This window comes from Stegodyphus dumicola, chromosome 1, assembly GCF_044657685.1.
Source record: "Stegodyphus dumicola isolate Sdum_Otavi_A_Nest chromosome 1, ASM4465768v1".
Lineage (NCBI taxonomy): Eukaryota > Metazoa > Arthropoda > Arachnida > Araneae > Eresidae > Stegodyphus > Stegodyphus dumicola.
The window spans coordinates 181,332,353-181,359,046 of record NC_140768.1 but is presented as its reverse complement, the minus strand read 5'-3'; the positions used below and the strand labels follow the sequence as shown (position 1 = coordinate 181,359,046).

Sequence of the window (26,694 nt, the reverse complement as noted above, 5' to 3'; positions counted from 1 at the left end):
TAATTAACTTTTCCCACAGTAAAATTTTCCTATTTTCTGGGAGGTATTTTTGGCAAGGCTTCAGTACTCACTCTCACTACCTAATGTGTCTCAAATTCGAATTTAAATTTCATGTTTTATGTCATTCGATTTTAACGAATACTTGATTAACAAACCTGGAGATTTAAAAGAAATGTGTTGCCACTGGTTGAAATAAAACATTTTTATCTTTCTTGCTGTAGTGTTTTTTAATACGAAAATATGAAAAAATATAAGTTATTTATCTTTCAAATTTAATCAGCAAACTCTTCTGTTTAAAAGCAATGCGTTACCACCATTTGAAATAAAAAAAATTTTTATCTCCCACGCTCCACTGTTTTGTCTTACAGAAAAGTGTAATTTATTTATCTTTCAGGTTTAATCAGCAAATTGAGAAAATTTAAAAAACAATGTGTTGTCTCTGACTAAAATAAAATATTTTTATCTTTACTGCACCAGTGTGTTACCAAAAGCAATGCGTTGCCATGCTAATATAACTTTCAAAATTTGTCTGTTATTTATTAATAATTGATTAATAAATTAATCAATTATTAATAAATAACAGACAAATTTGATTAATAAATTAAGCTATTTAAAATATTATTGATTAATAAATTAAGCTATTTAAAAGCAATAAACGAATCGTTCTTAATATTTTTAAACTTTTTTAGCTGATTGATTCATATAAAAATTAATTTATTTCATGCTATATCTAATCAATAATATTTATGATTATTTGCAGCATTTCGGGGGCAATTTATAAAAAAAATTTATAGCGCTGTAGATCACAATTCTTTTAAAAAATATTTAAGGCGCCATTTACACTTTTTTGAAGGCAAACCTTTCTTCTTCGATGTGTCACATTGTAAGCTGAAGATGTAAGAAGCAGCTGTCTTGCCTATTATTAGACTCGTAGTAGTAACGCGTGCGGAAATTCTTCAGTATTCGTAATGCTTAATTCAATATTCATAACGTTAGTAATTTTCTATTCTGTAGCTTGTGATATTATTTTTAAGCTCCGTCCTTGATTTTTTTAGATGTTCTCTGAGAAAGATCTGAAAAGTTTCGTTGCGTAGATAGAGAGAAAACAAGAATTTTACAAAGAAAATGACATATATGGTTATTACTTTCAACTTCTCCTTGTGAAGATTCATATAAGTTATCTAACATTACATTTTTATTTTAAAGCAGTTATCCTTTGATTCTCATTTTCACCCACGCTTTCTTGCCAGAATGTTAATAAGTTAGCGGACGTGTATTCAAATTATGTTGGAAGAAGTTGTTTTTAAGGGAAGGTTTTCGAAGGTGATTTTAGAGCGTGTTATGCATGCTTGAAGGCCACGTTGCTACCTTGCATTACTAGCGATAGAGTTCTGTGGTGTCGAATACTTCTAACCATCAGTTTTGTTACGCCAACTTTTGCGAATCAGAGCCTTCCTGCGTTTTAAGTTATCTGTGAGTTCTTAAGCTAAACTTACTATATTTAATTTTAAGTTCATCTTTACCTGTTTGAATTAAGCCAGAAGTGTTGGCGTTGGTGTACGCACAATTGGAACATATGTAATCTTATATTGAGTGAATAAAGAGATTTTTACATCTTTCTTTGTACATTTTATACTGAAGACTTGAGAATGATTCTCCTCACCGTCTTCTAGGTCTCGTCAGTTTCTACTACCAAGACATTATAACCTATCATCGAATACTTCAATAAAAATAAAAGCAGACTGCAACATCAGTTGCCAATATACAATGAAACATTGAATATTTAAAAAAATGTAAATGTAATTGAAACAATCTGGAGGAAAGAAATAAGCTGATCTATATTTCGTTTTCCGTAGTAAAATAATAAGACTGCTTTATGCACAAAAATGTTAAATGCTTTAAGACATTTTTCTTCATTTCAGTTGTTTTCGGAACATAATTAAGAACAAATGGTATATTAAAAAAATTAAAACATGATCTGTAGTATTCACCAGAATTCATTGCATAATTTTTACTGCATTCGAAGTCCAGAATCGTATAATTTGAATGATTGAAGCAATAGCTTTGTTATAAAAATCATTAAACATTTTTGTGGTGTTATAATATTGAGGGGACCTTACCCAGAGGGGCAATCACCTTTGGATTGAATTCCATTGTTTTAGGGAAAATATTATCAGCCTTTTATTTAGATGTTAAGCATTTAGTTTTAGTTTTTGAGTATAAAAAACTACTTTTATTCACGTTTTGGTGTTTATCAGAATTTTATATTCTTTTTGCTGTTTAATTAAAAAACATGTTAAAAAATAATCTAAATAAAATATATTTCCAAGAATATTTTCTGAATGTTTTTTTAGTCTAAACGGGCTTTGTGCCTGAAGGACTATTGTTTTCGTTTTGCGATTTTGCGTCGAATCCCTCTAAATTACCGTTTCACTTTTCAAACTGTTGCCACCTAATATTATCAACCTGTATTACCTGTATTATATTTGAAGAAATTAAATAATGAAGAATCTGCATAAATGTGTGTATGTTTCTCGCTTTGTGATAAAACAACGGTACCTAGAGCCACCCAATTTTGAATGACGTAATCCTACTGCGAATAGGGGCATGTGTAAGCCCAACTTTGAAATTTGGAATTTGTTTTATTTATTATCTATTTCATATTTTATGAAACTTTAACGAATTTTTAATTAACAAACTTAAGGATTTCAAAGCGAGCAATGGCAACGTTGTACAGAAAAAACACTTTTATCTCCAGCGCGTGAGTCTCTGTATTGGAAATTTTAAAGATATGCTCATTTTAAAACTATTTGCTGTTGAATTTAATTTTATGGTTTAAGTTCGAATAACGTGATATTTAATAAATGTAACACACAAAATGTTAATAAAATGCCCCTTTGGACGTAATTTAAAATCTAAAACCTTTCAGAATTTCTTTTTTAAAATTATATACTGTTTAGTTTTGTTCCTCTTATTTTCTTTACACGAAATATCTAGTCATTTCGTGAAAACTTCAGAAATAATGAATGACAGCATAAAATAAAATTAAAGACTCAAGTTACATTGCAAAAATTTCAAGAAAAACTAACTACTACTGGGAAAAGGATAAAATATGTTTACGAATAGAGAGACAAAGATTTTCTACTTCGAACGATCCTTTTGGCTATCGAGATAATAGTTAATTATATTCTAGAAGTATTACTAGCGATGCCATTAAACAGTCTGAGAAAGCAATATACATAAAGTGGCGCGTTAACAATTATTTCTTTGCTGTTGAATTAATTAAATGAAGCATTTTAACATTCTACTAGCTTTTCCTTAAACAATATGAACCCTCTCTCGAAATTTTAAACCTGTTGTAAATTTATAATATTTATATTGAACTTTATTATGAATTTTAAGGTTTCTAATTTCTGGAAAAGATTTCTTACTTTGAAGCCTTTAAAAGCACTATGAAACCGCGAGTTTATCGTATAGAATATCAGCATTAAATATGTCATCTTTTCATGAAAAAGGTTCTTGGAGAGTCAGAAAATTATTCTAATTGTGTTTTTGAAGACTGCAATAAAATAGCTTAAAATTATTTTAACTACTTTTTTTAGTTTCTGTTTCAATTTAGTTCTGGTGATCTCTTTTCGTTATTAGCGAAAAGGAGCGTTAACCCGGAAGGGCCATTAGTCTTGAAATGGTATTTCGCGTCGATTCATTTGTAGAAACATTGGAATTTTTTGAAAGCAAAAGACTTGAAAAATCAGCAAACGCCTGCGCTGGGAATCGAACCGCGGACGTCTAGAATACGCGCCCAGCGTGCAGACCACCCCACCAGGAAGGCATGCCAAGAAGGCGGGAGAAATACCTTATACACTATAAACGGCGTATCACTTTTTAAATTGTTGCCACCAAATATTATCTCCCTGCATTATATTTAAAGAAACTAAATAATGAAGAATTTGTATGAATGTATGCATGTTTTTCGGAATGCAAAAAAAACAACGGGACCTAATGCCATCCAATTTTGAATAACGTAGTCCTTCACCTGCATATAGACACCTGGAAGCCGAATTTGGAATTTGTTTTATTGTTTATTTCATATTTTGTAAATTTTAACGAATTTTTGATGAACGGACTCGGTAATTTCAAATGAAACAATGGCAACACTGTACGAAAAAAAAAAAAAAAAAGCATTTTTATCTCTAGCGCGCGGAACTGTGTATCGGAAGTTCTAAAGATATGCTCTTTTTAAGTATTTTGTGATATTGCTCTTGAACTGAATTTTATGGTTTAAGTGATATTTAATAAATAAAGTTAGCACACGAAACGTTAAAAAACGACCCTTTAGGCGCAATAAAAAATTTTTCTATTTTTAATTCCTAATTTAATTGTTTTAAATTGCATTCATTTGTTTATGAAACTGCAGTTAAAAAAAGGATTGAATAATGAATAATGCAGAAGATTACAAAATAAGATTTCTTTTAATCTTTAGCAATCAGTAACTTTGATACTAAAAGGGAAATATTTAAAAAGTGTTGCATACGAATTGCATATTGTTTTTTTTCCTTTATTGACCTATCCTTTTTAAATACTTAATAAATTTTTTCGTTAATAATTAGCAAACTTATTGATGATTCCATTCGCATGCGCTTCTTTGGCATATATTATAAGCGTAAAAGAAAATTAAATATGTCTGTTGTGGATATCACAGGACGGGCTATAGAATTATACACATTTTTTGCTGCAATTCTTTTAAACTTATTTCTTCGAGTTATTCTAACTTAATTAACCCATTCCTCAAGTTAGAATAATTCGAAGAAATAAGTTGACATCAAAAAGTGCAAATTTTGAAATTAATATCCTGGTCGTTTTTGTTGTACGGAAGTCAAACTTCTTCTAATTTTATTTTTCCATGACGAGTATTAAAACTTTCCCATATATAAGTATAGAAACTACGAGACTGCATTTAAAGTCAGATTTCGCTATTTGTGGAAAATACTGGTTTTCAAGTTTGACTTGGCCAAAACATGGATCTTTTCGTAATTTAAAACTCTTCTGTAATTGGAAGTAAATGACTACTACGAGGGATTGGGAAAAAAAAAAAATGAAAAAAAGAAGGGGTGACAGTTCTGTATCTCCCTTTCTACTGGGCCAATTGAAGAAATTCAAGTTGTGTTTTTCATGTCTCGAAATCACGACTTAGGATATCTATTAGACTTATACATAGCATTGCTTTAATATAGGTATTTTGACACAAAACCAGACTTTTCTGAAATGACATGCCAATTGTTTTCCATATTTTGATTCTATCACTCAAATGATGGCAAACTGCCAAGTTTAGTAAAAATCACACGAGTAGTTTTTGAAAAATTAGCTCTCAAAATTTTCGCTCCTCAGTGTTAATTGAATTTGATATATATATATATTTTTATATCTCTTCTTTTATTAAACTTATCTGATTCTCCCTTTCATATTTCCAACTTTACGCTCATTCCAAATAAAATTTGTGAATTTTATATGATTTATTTTTAAATAACTTTTATAAATTTTTCCAAAAACATTTTGAATTATAACCTATAACATTTTTGCCATCATCTTAAAGTAGATGTATTTCTAAGCAGACCTGCAAAAAATTAGAGTTTTTTATTCAAAATTTCTTAAGATATACGTGAATTTACATTTTGGCGCGTTTTGAAATTTGGCGTACTTGTTATAAGCGATAATTACGAAAATGTGGTTCACGCACTTTGTTAAAGTTATTTGAAAGTATGAATGATGACTTTTTTCCACTCATCGATAAAAAAAAGGAAAGGAAAATAGGTTGCTATAAACTAAGAACTTCGCCAAGTGAATTTTTCTTAGCGCAAACTGAGAAAAATTCGTCAATATATATTTTAAAATTTCTCCATAAATTTCTCACCAAAAATTATAAAATTTAATATCTAGGTATAATTTGAGTCGTAGAATCGCAATATGGGGAAAAAACTGGTATTTTATTTCAGATAAAGTCCGATTTTGTGTCAAAATGCCTATATTAGGACAACGCTATATATAAATCTAATATATATCCTAAGTCGCGCTTCCAAGACATGGGAAACGCTTTTTTAATTTCGTCAATCGGTATGTAGAACGGGAGATACAGAAATGTCCCCCTTTTTTTTCGCAGTGTGCGTACATATGTAGGTATTGCAAGTCAAGAAAGAAATCCATTTTACAAACCGTTTCTTAAAACGATTCCTTTATACCGTCCATACGTACAAACGTCAAGTAAAAAAATTGTACAAGTGGATTCGTAAATGGGACAATTGGGTATTTCCGTTGAAATTATACCCAAAATTTTTTGCGATTATAATACTTTCTTTACTTCGTACAAGGAAGTAAAAGTACTCTCCTTTTTTGCATCTAGATTTAGTCCTAAAATTTGGTCTCTAATCAATTCTCTAAGCAACATTTATTTTGAATTAAACGAATATTTCCTCCTCAGAAAGGTAGCTGAAGGGGTCTCCGAGGATAAAATCTTCATTGTATCCTCAGAGATAATTTTCAGCAGTGTTTATCCGTACAGCGATAACTTTGAAGGGAAATATCACTCCGGAAATTGTTTGTTACATGGATAGAAAATAATGGCGAGTGTGAATAAATCTTCCTGAAACTTGTTTGCAAATATATTATTCTTACAAAAATTATGCCGGACGAATCACATGCACGGAACTTAATTTTATTAGGGAATATTATGTATCTTTTTATTCCCGTAGTTTTTTTTTTTTTTAATCTGTTTCTTAAATTTCTGATTTAGAAAGTAGTGTAAAATTGTAAGACATTCTTAAGGATGAAAGTAAAGTGTAGCTTTTAGAATTTTTATTAATGTTAAATTTTGTATTGATTTTTAATTCTATTAAGGTGGTAGAAATAGAAAAGTTTCTATTAAATAAGATATTAATACACGTAATATCTGATTAAAATTTATTAAATTTAAATGCATTATTATCTGTTGAATGGAGCATTCTCCAAAAGAAAAAACTTCAACTAAGAACAATCAAAAAGACAAACTTTAAATGTAACTGTAACAATTTCAAAGTCGATTGACATAAATTTTTCTTTTAACAATTTCTTTCCTTTCTGAGAGAAGGGACTGACGTTGATTGCCTTAGATATCTTTGCCAAAAACTTTTGTTTTTATCTAATTTTACCTAAAACTATTAAGTGTGAGTATGAATCAATTATTGACCCCATATTACTGAAACCAAACTAACAATTTGCACATTTCTGAAAACTATATAATGATCTTATCTTCTGTCTCTAAAAAGTGAGGGTTTAATAACCTTTTGCATTTAATACAGTGCCCAAAAGTAATCAAAGAAATTCTCTAATTTTAAAATATGCAAGGACTCCTCAGCATGCTTGTTCCGGCATCCCTTTTTTTTTTTTTTTTTTTTTTTTTTTTTTGTAAAATACTAATTTTAATAATAATATAGAAATTATAATTTTAATGAGATTTTAAATTTCAAACCTCAGCAAAAATTTGCCATCAAAAGGACAAATATACAGCGATAGTATATACTTGAAATAGCACAGCGATAGTGGTATACTTGAAAAGTAATAATTTGTAACACTTATATAAACACTTTATAAATTTAACTATGAAAATAATAATAAATTAAATATGTAGAGTCATTAGGTTATATCGATGATATATATGATGCGGAAACAAGAAACATTAGCAGTGACCTTGCCAGGATTTGAACTCCGAACCTTACGATTACACGTCGGACGGGCTTTCAATTACAAGAAACACGCACAAAAGCAAGGGAGGATTCGTGAAATGCATTTAAAGGCTACGATTTAGTATGAAAGTCTTTACTTTGCAAAAGAAAAAGTAAAAAAAAAGTTCTGAAAATTTTCAGATTTTATATTACACCCAAAAAGAGTAATGTATAAAGAAGGATGCATGTGTTGAAAAAAAAATAAAATGATGGCGATGATGCAAGATAGCGAAAGCGATTATTTTTCAGATAATAATTATGAAGAGGTGGAAAAAAATCAAATCCACCGAGACAGTGTACTCTGTGCTCCCTTGAAAGAGATTCCAGCGGTAAGCCAGTAAGAAAAGAGACTAGATATCAGTGTAGAATGTCAGGCATCACTCTGTGTTATCCCTTGTTTCAAAAACTATCATACAAAGATTAATATTTAACTTTTTTCCATTTGTCCGAGATAACTCGGGATAGTAAAATAATCTTAAAAATAAATGCTTTTACACCTTCAAAAAATTAAAAATTCAACTTAAAACCTGCATATTTTGATTTGTTTCGTTTTCTTGTATTTAATAATAAAATAAAAAAATTTGATGATTTTTTGCAATTTTTTTTCAAAAAAATTTGTAAGGGAAGCAGTTAATAATATTAATCGACTTTTATGAAGCTTTAATTCATTTTTCCCTGATGAGTTCTGAAATGGAGTTTCAATAAAAAGAGATTAATTTTATATTTTTATTATCTTGTGTATTTTTTCCATTTTGCATTTTTACTTTTTGAGTTTGTACTACTATGATCCTTTTTTTTAGTTTTGAATTGCTTAGATATTATGTTAAACCTCTTAAACAAGGATGTAATTATTAATATTGTTGAGGAATTGCCTTGCTTTGACACCAATTTACTTTTAACTTTAGATGCTTTACGTATATATATATATTTGAATTTAACGAATATTTTCTATTCGTATAACATTAAAATTTAATTAAGAAATTTTAATTGCAAAAATAAGAAATAAAAATAAAAATAAGATTTATTATTGCTGCGAACTAATTTACAATACCATTAAAATTCTAAGAGCATATGCAAATTAAGTGCACGTATCTAAAACCATGAAAAATACATTATTCCAAAAAAATTAAATTACATAAGTGAATAATTGTTGAGCAGGCAGGAGACAGACTTATCAAGGGGATTTTGCCACCAAACCTTTCTTCAATTACTCAATTCGTGTTTCAAATGTAGTGAATTACTAAAAAGAAATTTAAACTAATGGAATTTTGAGAAATTAGTAAGTAAATGACTAGAATTAAAATTAATTAAATGTCACTTAGAGTAGAAAAGGAAATTTTTTAGAAAACCAAAGTAATTTAGAAACTCTTGCCTACTAATAACTTCCCCTACACGAATTATGCATGTAAACCTAAAATAAACTATATACGATCTATCAAAATATAATTATAGTAAATAGGCTAGTAAATAATAAGTCTTAACTTAACTTACCTAGAACTACATATTTGAATTCCTGAGTTGGACAGCGTTTGCTAAACTAGGTGAAGTTGATTAGTTTGTTACTGCTAACTGTATAAATAGAGGGCGCTAATGCAATGTAAAGTTGAGTGTAAAGCTGCTACCTGTGAGAGCTATTGTAAAAAACCTGTGCTGTAATCTTTAATAATGTAAAATGTAAAATGTTTGTTTTGTGTGCATAAATGTTGCTAACTTTGAGGCATTGTTAAAATGTGTGAAAAAAGTAAAAATGTGATCATCTACTGTTTGTGAAAAAAGATGTTGCAAAATATTAAAGATGTAAAAATTCTGAAAAAAATGTTTTGAAAAAAATTTTAAGTAAAATTAAAATTAAAATAAAAGTTCGAAAAAACATTTTAATTGAATTAATTTGAATTTGAATTAGAAAATTACAAATTGAAATAATGGAGAATTATTGTAATAAATTTTTTGCACTAGACTGCATTATTTAAAACTAAAGTTACAAGTTTAATCAAAACTTTAACTAAATACTGGCCAAAGGTAGAGAAAATTAGAAAAATTAGATAAAAATCTTCATTCAATTCGGGCTATAATTGAGAGAGATTTGGCCCTTCATTAATAAAAGGCGGTGTGGTGTATTTAATTATGGCAAAGCACACTGGTTCTATCTGCCTAAGGGGAGGGATGCCTTCGTGGAGGACTTTCAAAGGGAAACTGGCTCGTATACACGTTACACATGGGGAAAACCATGAAAACATGCAGCCAGGCCGTTCGCGGGATTCTTACCTCTGACCGAACTACCAGTGTTCAGCGACTTTACCGCTCGGCCGCTGGTGGGCCTACGTTAATAAAAGGAAAGAATCCAGTATTGAGAAAATATACATTTTTACAAAATTGATAATTAATTAATATTTACAAGTAATCCCTTAACTCTTCAAAATCCTCCATTACCGTCCGGTTAAGGTTTAAGGTAATAATTACCATACCTTAAAGAGTTAAAAAATTAAAAGGAAGAGTTAATGCCTGCTTTTTTAATATAGATTTAATAAAATGTTTTGGGACCTGGTTATTAACTTGAACTTTAATTAGTTTTATTATTTCTCCCTTTAAACCTCCTATTTCAGTGCATATATTTTTCATTTTAATTATTTGGCTAGAAAAGTGTTACCTATTACTATTTTAGAGATATTACAGTTCCAATTAATTAGTTTAATAGTTTCAAACTGGAATGTCCTCCTTTTATCATATAATTTAAATTTGTTGTGTTAAATTATGAGCAGGTTTAGGTATTCAGTATAATCGTGATTCGTATTAGTTCTATTAAGTGTTAAACTATACAAATAAATATATATATAAAGAGAGAGAGAGAAGGAAAAAAATAAGTGTAAGAAAAAGTGAGAAAAATAACGTCGGAGAGAGAGCGAGAGAGAAGCATATCCTGGAATAATTTTTGTACCGAAAAACTTTTATTTCTTGTAGTTTTGTGTGAATAACTTTTGGCAGTCAGTTAACATTTCCGTAATTAAAGCAATCAATGATATTTTTAATAGATGTTTCTCGGAAAGGAGATGCATACCAATAAGAATTACACCTTTGCCATTTCGCAAAAACCGATTTTTCCCCTTTAAAGGTAAGTATGCCATTTACATAAATTAGTAATTTTACGGGTCGTTACACGATTCCTAGTTTTCTAGGAAGGCACATTTCTCCATTAAAAATTGCTTTACGGATGAATATTCGGTAGACATTTCGTACACAATTAGCAAGATTATGCTGTCCACGAGTCCGTGGGTGAAGTTACATAAATATTGGACACGTTCCAAACTGGCAAAATGAATTTATTCGTGCGTTCCATTTAACAGAAGCCAACAATCCTTCGTTCTCTTTTAGTGAGGCTGTGTGGGCGGTAGATCCAGAATATATAATCGTTACGGACAAAATGTGAATTTCCAAGGGGATTAAAGATTAAATATTGGGATTCAATTTAATAGAATGTAGCATCTATTAAGTGAATGGGTCAGCGTATTTGAAACCTTTTCTCATGATGTAACGTTTGATTTTTTTTATCAAGTGGAGTCCCTAAATAAAATTATTATATCTGATCTTTTTCCTGATCGGTGCAGTCAACTGCTGATCATCCTGAGCGAATTAATCGTGTTACTAATTAACCAAGTTCTGTCAAAAAAGTTAAAATAAAAATGGAAAAATTACCTTCATACGAACCATCATCGTAAAACGAAAGTGTGCGGAAAATTCAAAAAGGAAAAGAAAATTGCGTGTTATAACTGTTGTGATAGCAGATAATATCTACCAGATGATCTTTAGCAAAAACTGAAAAGACGCTAACGGGCGTTTTTATGCTACTTTCAATTTCATGACATTGGTACAATATTCTTGTACATATTGTTCTTTAGTCCGTTTCTTCATTTCTAATGATGTTTATTCTTCATTGCTTATATTTGCTGTTTTTCTTTTGAATCCTGTTCTTAGATTCACTTTAATTGTCCTTAAGTTAATCTTGGATGTCGTTCCCGGTATTACCGTGGCAAATCGGAAGTTGACCGTAAATTTCATATTTAATAGTATGAAAGATTCTTTTTCAAAGAAGCTAGTGTTCAAAAGAGCTTAAAAATTTTTGTATCTTTTACTATGATGAAATTCCCAGTAAAAAGGTCATTTCAGCATTTCTAATCTTAATAAATTTTTTAAATTAGAGATGGGGCAGATTCCTAAATTTTCTAAAATTTGAATCCAAATCCTGAAATTTGTTCGAATCTCATATCGTTTAGGTAACACAAACAGAGAGAAGAAAGAAGTAAAAATAGTTTTACTTTACAATTTTTTAATTAAAACAAAATTTGAAATTTATATTTAGCGAAAAATAAATTTGAGACTGTACTTTTTAAAAGTACATCTATATTTATTAAGAAAATAAATTAAGAATACTGAGTTTATACGCACTTAAGAGTTTTGATGTTCATTATCCCAAATGTGATTTGGAAAAAAAATAACCATTTATTTCTAGGCACACATTTCTTCTCCTTTATATTTATTTCTGAGCAAACTGAATTTCCTTATTAGCTTCTGATTTATTTTCATATTTTTTTATGTCTCTCGTGATTTTACTTCATTTTTCACACTTAAAATAGGTATATTCCATTATCCTAGATGTTACCGTATGGATGATCATATGATCATACTCAATACTTATGTCGACTAATTGCATAGTGTATAAAGCCATGAAACTAGCATTTTGCCCTGGTTTCTGTTCTTGGCAACTAAACAAGTTGACTTTATGGGTGTTCTTCATATATTATGTAAATGCTATTCAGTTTCTTTTAAAATACCTTTTCCATAGTCACATTTTAGTGTGCTTTCCCGCTATCGAATAATCTAACCCTTTCAACTACGCGAGCTTTGGAAAAACAGACTACTTATATGGCTATGGTATCATATAATAAAAATTTATAATAATTATATAACTATTTTTCTTGTAATTTCTCTACAAAGGCCTTTCTTAATAAAGCAGATGAAAGTCTTTCGCTTTGTCCTAAACATTTTTTCAGTGATGATTTGGAATTCGAATTCAAATGTATAAGTTTATAAAAAAGTATTTATGCGTGATTTCTGAGAATTAGTAAAATATAAATTACCAGTCTGTTTAATTTTAAATTCCATTCAATTAAACATTATCATAAACGTTACAAAAATAATAATAAATTAAATAAGTTGCAATAGAATAATAGAAACATTTAAACGAGAGAGGTTTAAAGTGTTAAATACAGAATATGAATATTAATATAAGATCAAGATGAAAGATAGTGTTCATAATATGTGTCATTTTTACTCTAGAAAAAATTTTTATAACGATTTCTTCTTTAAGCTGGAGAAAGAAATACTTAGATGCTTAAGGAAAAAATAATTTCTTTTTCGTTTATTTCATCCTCTGCATGGAACCTTAACAATCTTAAGGGGAGATTCATTTACCATTTCTTTCTAATGTTTCCAATCGCTTATCTTGCGTGCCCAGGGAAACAGGTATTAGAAAAATATAGCAACAAGGCATCTCCATTTGCGTTGTCATGTCAACAGAAGAGCTCATTGTGGTAACGGAGTAAGGTTAGAGGACGTCAACAAACACCACATTAACAAGATCTTTCGCAATTTTACATTCAATTTTTAATCTAGCGTAAGATTCACTATCACATATCGTTTTTGTATCCGAAATGTTTTTAAGATTTATTACTAATTGTGTGAAAAGTAGCAATGGTATGCTGTACATTCAGTGCTAAATCTTGTAATGTGTCATTAAAACTAATCAATAGGTTAGCAGCTTCGGAGAAGTTACTTGGCATGAAGATGAAAACAAAGCTGAACATCAATTTATTTTTATTAATTTCCATTTGTATGTGAATGTCTCTGAATTCTTTTGGCAGTTGATTTCATTCGGATCTTTCTGAGAGTTAACGTCGCAAAGAATAAAACTCTTCTCATTGAATGTCATAAAATACATAAGTATTTATGGGATAATATTTGTTTTATTTGATTTAATTGGAGAGATATTAGGTTATTTCGAAGCAGGAGAGAAGAAAAATGAGTAATGCCCTCGCCGGGAGTCGAACCTCGGGGTTTTCGAATACGGGCCGAGTGTGCTGGTCATTACACCACAAAGGCATCTAAGAAGGCGTAAGAAATACATTATATACTCTCCCTTTTAAAGGGTTATTGGGGATTAGGAAACCCAATCGCCAAATTCTGGTGGTACAAAATCATCATTTACCACCTTTTTTACTTCGGGCGCCATTGTAGAGACATTAGGTATCTCTTGAAAGCAGGAGAGATGAAAAATGAGCAACGCCCCCGCATGGACTCTAACCTCGGTCCTCTCGAATACGCGCCGAGTGTGCTGACCATTACACCACGAAGGCATGCTAAGAAGGCGGGAGAAATACCTTATATAATGATTTGCTTTATTTAGTAAGATTTCAGTCTTTAGATGCTTTACATTATTTAAGAATTATCAGTAAAGAAAAAGAATTAAAACATTTTCAGAAACTGATTAAACTTTCTCTTTTAGTGATCCAACTAGTATCGCTAAAACATAATTTCGTCAGACTTGTAATAGAAAACGTAACTGTATAAATTAACTCCTCCAAACTATCCCTTGATGAAAAACTAAATTATTTAAAAGCAATAGCTATTGACAGGGGTTTTTCACCTAACATTATTAATTAAGCAGTTAAAAAATTCTCATCTCAACACACCAAAAGGCACACTCTTTTAGAAGATTATAAAAATTCTGTTGTCATTCCTTTCTTTCCATCAATTAGCTATAAAGTTGCACGTATTTTGCAGAAATTTAACTTTCGGGTCCTTTATTCTCCCATCAATAAAATTTCGAGTTCCATACTCAAGGACCCCATTCCGGATATGAATTCCTGGGGTATTTACAGGATTCCTTGCCAGTGTGGTTTAATTTACATTGGTCAAACTAAGAGAGCCTTAAAATTTCGCGTTAAGGAACACGAGACATATAAAAATCTTTCTGTTCTAGTTAACGACCCTAATTTTAATCCATCTTTGCCTTCAGTCTTTAAAGAAATTATGTTTTAGTTTTGGTTTCATCAACAGATGGCACCAGTAGCTTATCTCCTGTCCAGGCTTTCTCATCTTATCTTGTCTAATAATTATAACTTACCTCGTTCATTTGCGCTTTTGTAGCTGTGGATGATGGTTCGGTAAAACCATCGAAACTAGTCCTGTGAAAATATAAGGTTGATTTTTGTTTTTTGACTTCTAAATTAATATTTGTCTGCGTGTCTTTGTATCTTAAACATTTATTGATTTATCTGTTTCTATGTATTTCTATCATATTGGTTATTCAAGTAACTTTTAAACATTTTCAAAATTTATGAAAGCAGGAACTCAGGTCAGTAGATAATACAGACTAGAAATTACAAAGAAAAGGAATTATTTACTATATGCGATACGCGTATTTGGTAATTAATAATAGACGCTTCGAAAAGATATTTGCTCTCATAAAATACATAATCCTTCTTACATGGTAACGCAATTCTTGTCTCGGAATATATTTTAAAGCTAGGTACTGGTAAAACCTTTGTAATGTTTTATTGTTACCATTATTCGTATATTTTAACTATCCAGTTAAAACGGCTTCCCAGAAAGGAAAGTTGTTAGTGACTCTGACTAGCGTACTAAAGGTCCCGGTTTGAATCCCGGAAAAAGAATAGATGTAATTTGTCTATCGCTTCATAGGAAGCAACGTGACCCACATTACTAACGGTCTCTTTATTAGGCGCCTCCATAATAAAGAGACCACCTCTTTTGCCCTTAATAGTGGATAGCGCCTACATACAACTACAGCCCGCCATTGGGAAAAATAAAACTATCCAGTTGTTAGCATTTTGGTATGGTTGCAGATCCATAAGAATCTTTTAAAACATACCGGTAAGTGGCTTTAACATATTCAGTGCAATCTCTTCGAAATGTAGGCAAATGTTTTAGTAAGTTTCCTCCAGTCCTCAGTGGCGGACATTAGCCATTATGGACGTTTGCCACAACTAAGGCCAGGAGCGGTGGTCTTTCTGTTACAGAGGAGATAGGCATACGTTGCCTCCTATGAAGGGAGAGACAATTTACATCCATGCCCCCTCCGGGATTCGAACGCTGGCGCTTCTGTACGACAATCAGAATCACTAACCACCTTCTCGTCTAAGCGGTAGTTTTCAGTAAGTAGGTAAAGAAAATTAGTCCCGATGTCGCTGATATTAACAGCACGTGGCAGTCCTCAGTCTGGATTTGCAAAGTGCATTTGACTCCCTGTGGTGGTCGGCAATCCTAGAAGCTTTACATGCAGCTAACATCCCAAATAACATCCTACAGATTTTTTTAAGTTATCTCAGTAACCGCAGCTTCATCGCAGTTCATAATAGGGGATTTAATTACCAGGCCACAGCAAAGAGGCTGCCCACAGGGATCATGCGCAGGTCCAGACCTGTGGAACTTAACATTTAACTCGATTCTAAAAGCAGAATGGCTGGCTCACACAATAGTCGCAGCCTTCGCAGATGATGCCACTTTCGTGGTCATTGGGAAAAGCCGCGTCATTCTTGAACAAAACTGCAAGGAAGTCATTGACATGTTCTATGATCTTTGCAAGGCTAAGAAGCTTAACATCTCGCATTCAAATCTAAATAAATCATCTACCATAAACCGGGCCAGACCTTACAAAGAAACCCGACAATTACGATGGCAGGTCACAGGATTAAAAGAGTTAAAGAGATGAAGCTCCTAGGTATCATACTAGATGAGGGCTCTACCTGGATCCCCCATTTAAGATAGCAAAGAACAAAAGCATTAAAAATAGCCATGAAACTAAGGAAAATGCAAGGCTCCAAATGGGGATTGCGTCCCCATATCCTAAAGATCCTATACTCTGCAGTAGCAGAAAAGATCATGATCTACGGGGCGGCAATCTGGGAAAACCCCATGACCTGCAGGAAACAAAAAATTCTTCAAAGTTCCCAAAGACCTTTCCTACTGGCGATTACAAAGGCATATCGAACAACGTCGACAGCAGCCGCAGCAGTTCTGTCGGGACTAATCCCGTTACCAATAAAAGCACAGCAGGAAGCCGCAATTACAATGGTTTCCCAACTGCATAGAAAAGCACGATTTGGGTAGCTCAGCTATGACCCTGCAGACTTCGAGTTTAAAAGTTCAAAACTTAAAACGCACCCTTCAGATTACGGTAAAAGTGTTGTGACTCACTTCGCCCCTGAATTACCACCATCCATAGAGGGCCCGGACTTCATGATTTACACGGATGGGTCGAAAATGGACAATGCAGTCGGCAGCGCATATACAGTTTTCCGTAATGGCACTGAAGTGCAAACCTGGAAGTGCCATATGTCTCCGCAGAATTCGGTCTTCCAGGCGGAAGCCCTTGCTTTGCTTAAAGCAATAGAATGGGCCCAAACTACCAGAGCAGAAGATTTTACAATCTATACTGATAGCCTATCGGTACTGTACGCCTTCAACGACCCACGCCACACCTCCCCACTCGTGTCCCAAATTCAGGAGACACTAAGAAATACGAGTCCGGTCCAAAAAATTGAAATCTCTTGGGAAAAAGCGCACGTTGGTGCCCAGGGCAACGAACGCGCAGATACCCTGGCAAAAAAGGCAGCACAGAACCGGGACGCGGTGCAAATAAACCCACCTTTACCAAAGTCACTTCTCAATCGGCAGACTTGGCAGTCAGCTCTGTCGCACTGGCAGTAGGAATGAAACACGTCGCCACAGAATCGGCGAACTTTCGAATTCATACGAAAAGTGGACACGGAACGACTCATATTTGCGCCCTTCTTAACAAGATTCATCACAGGACATGGGCCGTTTCCGACCTACTTCGCAGAGAGAAATATAACCTCCACAGACCTATGTGTCTGCGGAAAAATCGGGTCCCCCGACCACTACCTGACGGAGTGTCAACTCACCACACAATGGCACGTTAAACTACCGTCGAATAATGTGGCCGCCTTTAAAAGATTCGTGCTGAAACAACCACGAATCACCCCGACAAAATCAAACAGATCATGGATCACTTAGAAGTACTGAGGCAGGAGCTCTGCAGCCCTGCATAGGTGCCGCACATGCCAGTTTCTGTAACATACGTGGCAAAGTGAGTACCTCTCTAGCATATATGCTCAGCGTGCCACAGACGCATTTACAACGTACCTCAGCATGCACTGTACCCATCGTACATGCACCAAGAGAATAATGCATAGACAAGTGTATAGGTGCAGTCTAGAATTCTCTTACAGTTTATGTCCGTCTGTTTCTTATGTACATCTCTACCAGCCAAAGTGTAAATTTCTATTATCATGTTGTCAAGTTTTTAAGAGGCTCAGCCCCTGTAGTTGGCATGTATTAAATATTCACATTAATGTGCACTTCATAATATGTCGAATCCACGTAGTATTTAGTGTTTTCATATCCGTATGTGCCTGCATATTTCAGTGTATTGCATTCACGTGTATGTAACAGTAGTATAGTATAATTGTTTAATCTTATTTACGTGTACTGTATTCACGTATTATCAGTGTATTGTATCCACGTATATGTTACAGTAGTATAATTGAATAGTTGTATAATCTAATTCACGTGTATTTTTGTGTACATGGTACTTACGTATCAGTGTCAATGTATATCAGTGCAAAGTAGCAAAGTAGTGTGTCGCATTAATGTGCATTGGTGTATTGTGCCTATATTTTAGTGTATCGTGTATTAGTGTTTAGTATATACGTGTATAGTATATTAGTGTGTCGCATCTATGCGCATTGGTGTATTGTATCTATCTTTTAGTGTATAGTATATTAGTGTGAAACATTTATGTATATTGACGCATCGTGTCATTGATTTATTGTGTCTATAAATATATTCATATTCTAGCATCATGTTGTCATGTTTCAAGATCTAAGAACATACAGAGTAACACCTGTAGTAGTACTGTGTATTATTAATATTTACACAAAAGTGTATTTTAAAATATATAGAATTTACGCAGTATCTATGTGTATCAATACTTAACTTTTTTATATATTGTAATTTAGCATAAGTTTCTACCTATCTCAGTGTATTGTATCCGCGTGTATGTTACAGTAGTATAATAGAATAATTGCATTATCTTACCTATGTGTACTTTTGTGTATATGGTACTTATGTATTAGTGTCAATGTATACTAGTGTGTCGCATTTATGCGCACTGGTGTATTGTGTCTATCTTTTAGTGTATAGTATATTCGTGAATTATTGTATAGTATACTGGTGTATAGTATATTAGTGTATAGAATACTGTTGTACAGCGTATTAGTGTGTCACAATTATGTGTATTGGTGTATTGTGTCTATCTTTGAGTTTACAGTATCTTAGTGTGTTGCATTATGTACATTGACGCTTCGTGCGATTACACGATCAGGTCTATTTGTAAATTACTATATTTATGTCTATTTAAAGTTTCAGCTACAGATAGTTGCAGGGTCCGGACAGCACCCGAGTAGTCATTGTAAGCCGTCCGGGTGTCCGGCCCTGCTGTCACCTGTCACCTGTCGTTGATATTATGCAGGAAATCTACTCTAATTAGTAGGTGAGAACTACAGAAACTTCCTAGTTAAGAGGTTATGTGGGTGTCAGTTCTAATCATATTAATTAATGCAGTGCTTCTCAACCTTTTTTTGGTTCGCGAACCGGTAGTTCCCCCCTCCCCCGAAAACAAAAACTTTACAAGGTATTCAAGAGAATTACTACATAAGTTAATTGCAATATTTTTATTACCATTTGCCTACAATCATATTCAAATATAAAGATAAGTAAATGTTATAATTATTACATATCAGGATAATTATCACATATAAGTAAATAAACCTTTGAGAAAAATCACAATATTACAAAAACAAAAAACAAAAACAAAACAAAAAAAAAAAAAAACTTGCATATAAAAACGGATTAGTGACGGTCCCTGGACAAGCGAATGAGGATCCCCTATTTACCGTACCTGAAGCGCCCCTTGTCAACCTCTTCTCGTCCTCAAGTGGAAAAATTCATAATAATGCTTTCGTTGGAAAAAACATCTCTACAAGCAACACACATTCAGGTTTTGGACAATTTTTTTCGGATTGTGGCCAAAGGATAAAACCATATTTCAAATAGTCTGCGACATAGTGCCTTACAAAGCTTTTTCTTTCTTTCTTTCTTTTTCTTTTTTTTTTTTTTTTTATTGCAAATTGTGGACTATATTCACCTTCATCTGTATTCGAAGGGACGGACGTGGTTTGGAAGATTCCTTTCTTCGCGAGAAATTTAATAATGTGCCTTTCGTTTCCTTCTTACTCATCCTGGTTGTTGGCCTAAATTTACAGAAATAGTAGTTATAGCACAGCATTAAATTCAGAAGTTACTAAAAACTTTCTCTGATAAATAGTTTTCAGTTGTCCAAGCGTGCAAAAGAATGTAAGCAAGATAAAAAGCGCAACCTAACCTAAGACGCCTTGAACACTACGATAGATATTCAGCGTTCAAGTAATCAGCGATATTCAAGGCTGACAGGGGCACACTAACGGTTGTACTAAGTGCACGGCACGACAATTTATGAAACGCGATTAGGTACATAGTTGCCAGTCTGTTATATTTTTCATCATCAATCATTATTTTCTAAACTGGAAAACTATTGTTGTTATTGTAATGTAGGTGCTGTTGTAATATCGGTTGTCGGCCGATGACATTTTGGGTTTCGGACAGATATTCGCAGACCGGTAAATATTTCTTTCGGACCGGCAGTTGAGAAACACTGAATTAGCGCATAACTAGTTAAATCAATGCATGAATAAAAAAACACGAATGTTTCATTATGTAGTATTTCCATCAATGAAATTCCCAAGTGCATTGCAGAGGATAGTCTTTGTTCTTCTTATGCTAATGCTGAGTGGTTAGTCTGGGATCAGCTCAAACTTATAGGGGTTCAAATGCGTTTAAAGCTGCCCAAATTTAACGGAAGCTGACAATGAACTCATATTCGGTTTTAAGGTCTACTCTGGAGCATATGACGTTCTTACACTAAAATAAGTTATTGATCTTCCTCTGGAACTCTTGGAGGAATGATAGGAAAGGCGATTAATCCGTTTTACGGGGTCTTATTAATCGATTAAACCGCCTCCAACCGACGTTAACAGCCACGAAATTTTTTCTTGTCTCCTGATTCTGCCTCCTACGCCTTTTTGAGTAGCGCTAGCGACGTCATCAGTGACGTCAGGCCTATAGATCAACTATGAGTATAATATACGTACTTTTTTTTAAAGAGCGATTCACCCGCTTATTGCATTCCACAAGAAAATAATAATTTAATTTGTAATACGTCTTTCATCTCCTTCTTTTATACACTTAGAGACCTCATTATAATAGACAGCAATGTTGTTACATTAAATTAATAGTAATATAAATTAATTTTGGAAAGAAAATTAGTTTTCTAAATTATATGTATGGAAATACTCGTCCAGTTGCTAATAAGGCATTCAGATGCGTTAGTGATATTGATCAGATGAACATAAATTAGAAACTGAGAAAGTCTAGAATCTGGTTATCAAGCGTCTGCTGAGCAAGCTGTTGCTGATCTTGCCACAGAATCCAGTGACCAAATGCCAACATTCATACAGTAAATGTCTCATCGCTTGCTGACAGTTCGCTAAAGAAATCCTAACTTCGAGTTTTAGGCGAAGCTGGGATTTTTGCAGCTATACAGTGGTCATACACCAGCTGTATATGACTATTTATTCCTACCTTGAGATTATTGTTGTATCTAACTAAAGCCTTTATAAAGGAATAACAGCGTTTAAGAAAGCAGCCGCTTGAATAAAATTCAAGTATAATAGACTAAGGAAAAATTGTATTTACCTTTACAAGTTTAGCAGAAAATTCTATCATATTGTTACGAACATATAAAGTATTTTCTCCCTTCTTTCTGCATGCCTTTGTGGTGTAACTGAAAGCAAACTCGACGCATATATTTGAGAGGTCTAGTGTTCGAGTCCCTGCATGGGCATTGTACATTTTTCACTTCTCCTGCTTAGCTTAATGACAAAAAAGCTTAATGACTCTGCAGTGGCATCCGAACTAAAAGGGTGGTGGACGACAATTCATCACTACTAGGATTTAGCGATTAGGTCCCCTAATCCCCAATCGTCCTTTAAAAGAGGGAACATATAAGGTATTTTCTCCCTCCTTTCCGCATGGCTTCGTGGCGTAATTGGAAGCATACTCGATGCGTGATCGAGAGTTCCATATTTCGAGTCCCAGGGAGGACACTAGTCATTTTTCATGTCTCCTAGCAACAAAATAACCTAATGACTCTTCAGAAGTCAGTCTGAAATTTGATTAAACATACACAGGAAAAGGAAACTTCGCGGAAAAGGGATAAGACAGAGGTAGGATATTCGACAGTTAGCTATTGACTCGCAAATAAGACCTCATTTTTTTACTATATTGTTTTGTTCTAAAATTTGGCCAGGTCTTATAATCAGATGTTTCAGTAAATGTGTAGAGACATTAGGTATTTTTTGAAACAGGAGTCATGAAAAATGAGCTATGCCCTCTCCGGGAATCGAACCACGGACCTCTGGAATACGCGCCCAGTGTGATGACCACTACACCACAAAGGCATGAGAAATACCTTATATATTCCCCCTTTTAAAGGGCACCTGGGAATTAGGAGACACAATCGCCAAATCCTGGTAGAGGAGAAACATCATCCACCCCCAGTTTTTAGTTCGGGCGCCACTATGCAGGTATTAGGTATTTTTTGAAAGCCGAAGAGATGAAAAATGAGCAATAATTCCGCGGACACTCGAACCCTTGACCTCTCGAATACGCGCCGAGCATGCTGACAACTGCACCACGAAGGCGGGATAATACCTTATAAATGAAATTGTGGAATGAAGGGAAGCAGTTTGGTTATCATATTATATGGAACAATTTCACTGTTTAAATGCTAAATAAACCACATAGTTATTATATATAAAACTGTATATATAAACTGCATTAAGATCACTAATTATAACTGCTACGTCTAGTTGAGCGATTTCCAATTAAGGCCTACAGTCACTAAACTAGTTATTTTCTGGTTACATAACACAAATGTAAGACAGGAATAAGAGACGTTAAGCTTAGAAGGACGTAAAAAAACTATTCATTCTCGTTATTTATGGTACAACTAAGCATTCTTTAAATAAAAACTTATCTCATATGAATGAAGCTTAATTTTTGAGCCTCTAATTACGAATGATAATTAATCCTCCTCAAGCACAGTAAACTCTTTACAGTCAGATAGTATGGGAGATTCTGCTGAAGTAATACGTAATTGGTTATTTTCAAGTACCAGATGTACTTAACATCTTCTTCCAAGGTATTTTTCATTTACTAGTTAATTGATTAATATAAATCTCATAATAGCTCTCTTCTCCAAGGTGATATAATGGTATTAATGTTGTTATCTATTCAGTAGTGATCACTAACATTAAAATATAAACGAGATTGATTCGTCTAGAAATAAGACTTCTATCCAATCCAGTTCTATTCTTAAATAAGGAAACTAAATTTTGGGAAATTCGTTGTTTTGCCATACCTTATTTCAGCAGACATTTTAAGCAATGGCAAAAATGTAACATGCATTACATTTCTTTTAACATGTTACCGCAAATTCCATGTCACATTAGCTTTAATATTTGTTTCATTAAGAGTTTAATGATGAATGATCAATCATTCGGTGAATGATGATCATCGTGAATGAAAGATCAATCGTGACGAGTGATCAATGATTAATCGTGATGAATGATCAATGATCAATCGTGGTGAATCATTAAGAGTTTCTGCCCATCAGGGGTCGAGCGGTAAACATTGGTAGTTCCGCCTCGGGCCTGATGGCAAAGCGGATGGTCTGCATGGGCGTTTTGGTTTTCCTTATGTGCGGCGTATATACGAGCCAGGTTTCTTTAGAAAATCTTCCACAAAGGCATCGCTCCTCACACGCAGATGGCTTTGACGTTGTTCGAGAATAAAAGTACTCATGAAACACAAACACCAAGATTTAATGGACTGTAGCTTTATTTCTTTTAACTTCTGTTTGGATGGACACTCTTGCCATCGCATAGGTGCACCTCCCAGCACGCAATCAAGCACACTAATAATGGCCGCTAGCTCACCACGTTGTCGTTTTCTCTCATCGTGGTTGCCAGATCACTTCTGCCTTAACATACCGCCCGGGTAGGGCATTTGTTACATAGTTAACAATGACCAAAATTAAACAGTTTTACATCACCATACAGTCCAAATCATATATCACAAAATTTAAATTGATACACATGAACAAAAGCAATAAACATAATTAACCACAGAACATGAAATGCACAACATCTAAATTAAAATACAATGCATATATATAGCAAGTTTTTGAACTCTGGAAATATACATGAAATTATGTCACATATACTGGTAGTACAGCTAATTTAGTTATTGGTCTTTTTAAAAAACCTGACTTGGTTTTTACAATACAAACTCTAACCTTTTTATCCTTACCATAAATTACCTCTTCTATTTTACCCAGTACCCAAGTCGAAGTGGGCATATTGTCTTCCTTTACTAAAACTATAGTGCCCTTTTTAACGTTATCCTTAGAGAAATACCACTTAAATCGTTGCTGTAAATGACTGATGTAATCATTTTGCCATCTTTTTCACAAATATTGCGTTACTTTAGTAGTGCGCTGCCAGCGCTTTAAAGAACTATCAGAAAAATCAGTTAAATCAGGCTCTGTTATTGATGTTAAAGGTCGCCCGACTAGAAAGTGTGCGGGTGTAAGAGCTTCTAAATCATTGGTGTCATTTGACGAAGGGGATATTGGACGTGAATTTAAAATTCCTTCAATCTGGTTCAAAATTGAAAGAAACTCCTCAAATGTAAAAATCAATCTCTCAACTGCACGCTTAAGATAAAACTTAAACGACTTAACACCTGCCTCCCAGATACCTCCAAAGTGAGGAGCCCTGGGAGGGATAAACTTCCAATGAATTCTTTCAGATGTCAGATATTTGGTTAAGAATTCATCAGGGTATTTCAACAAATTGTAGAGTCGCTTCAATTCATTGCTAGCCCCAACAAAATTTCGAGCGTTGTCGCTAAATAAGGTTGCGCATTTACCCCTTCTAGAAATAAATCGCTTCAAAGCAGCAATAAATGAATCTGTAGACAAATTTGAAACGATCTCGGGGTGGACTGCACGAGTCAAGAGGCAAACAAAAATTGCAACATAAATCTTGTGCACTACGCTCTTCTTCTGAGTTGTATACTTTATACCAAAAGGGCCACAAAAGTCAACACCAGTATGGTTAAAGGGAAAGGATGGATTCAGTCTCTCTAATGGTAAATTTCCCATCTTTTGATCCAGCAATACTGGTTTTACTTTGGCACACGTAACACATTCTCTTACTATCTTTCTAGCAAGATTACGCCCACTTATCGGCCAAAATTTTTGTCTAACACTATGCAAGAGCGCTTGTGCTCCAGTATGAAAGTTTCGAATATGGTAGTGTAACATAATTAAATGAGTCAGTTTATGATTTTTTGGCAGGACAGCAGAGTGCTTTGTGTTAAAGGGTAAGTTAGCTTCCTGCAGTCTACCACCTACTCTAATAACTTGAGATTCATCTAGAAAGGGACATAAAAATTTTAACTGACTATTTTTACATACTTCCCTTCTCTTACTTAAGTTCTTGAATTCTTCAGGAAAGTTTTGACATTGGACTAAGGAAAGTAATTTATTTTCGCTTAACGAAACCTCATCTACTGTCAGATGACCTACTTGTTTTTCCTTGGATCTACAATTTCTTATAAATCTTAAAATATAAGCAAAAACATTAATTAATTTAGCATAACAATTAGTAATACTAAAAACATAATCCAAAAGAGAATTTTTAACAGTTACTGTCAAATTTACATTAGAAATAAGTTTCAGTTCGCGCACATAGTTCTCATTTGAATTTTCAAAGTTATTATTAACACTATAATTAATGACTTGTTGATGCAGAAAATTTGGTCCTTGAAACCACAAAGAGTTGTCAGCAATAATTTCCGGGCTCAGATCGCGAGAAATTAGGTCAGCGGGATTGTCTGCGGTTCTGACATGTTGCCAGCAGAAATCCTTAGTTAGCTCTTGGATACGAGCTACTCTATTTGACACAAACACTTTTAGAAGATGAGGAGATGTAGCAATCCAGGCTAACACAATTGTTCAATCTGTACAGAATAACTTTGTCAACATATAAACTCAAAGATGTTTTTACCTTACACACAAGTTTGGAAAGGAGCTCTGCTGCATACAACTCCAGACGAGGAATGGTTATTACCTTGATAGGCGATACTCGAGATTTGCTGCAAAGTAAAGTCACTTCGCCAATTTTAGAGGCACAGCGCAAGTAAATTACTCCACCAAATCCAAACTTTGAAGCATCAGCAAAACATTGGAGCTCAATTTCTTTAATTGATTCTATTAGAGTGCAACGAGGGACTTTGATTTGTTTCAACTCTGGTAGGGCCTTTTGAAATGTCTCCCATTCTTGTTGCTCTTTGAAAGGAAGTGGATCATCCCACTCTAGATGTAAAAGCCACAGCCTTTGCAGGAATATCTTAGCACGCATGATTACAGGCCCTAGGAAACCTAAAGGATCAAACAGTTTAGCAATATCTGCCAAAACCGGGCGTTTTGTACAGATTTTTGACAAACTAGACACAGTAAAACTAAAAGAGTCTTCTTCTGGATTCCATCTTAAACCCAGAGTCTTTACGGTGCTTTGTGAAGATTCTCCAAAATGATACTCTTGTTTTTCGAATGGAACTT

At 33.5% G+C, this 26,694-nt stretch overlaps 1 protein-coding gene across 1 annotated transcript in view; it reads left to right on the top strand.

Annotated features, from left to right (window-relative positions):
• Window positions 1-26,694, top strand: part of LOC118194170 (uncharacterized) — a 195,772-nt gene that overhangs the window by 37,356 nt on the left and 131,722 nt on the right. The gene's annotated exons all lie outside the window — the stretch shown is intronic.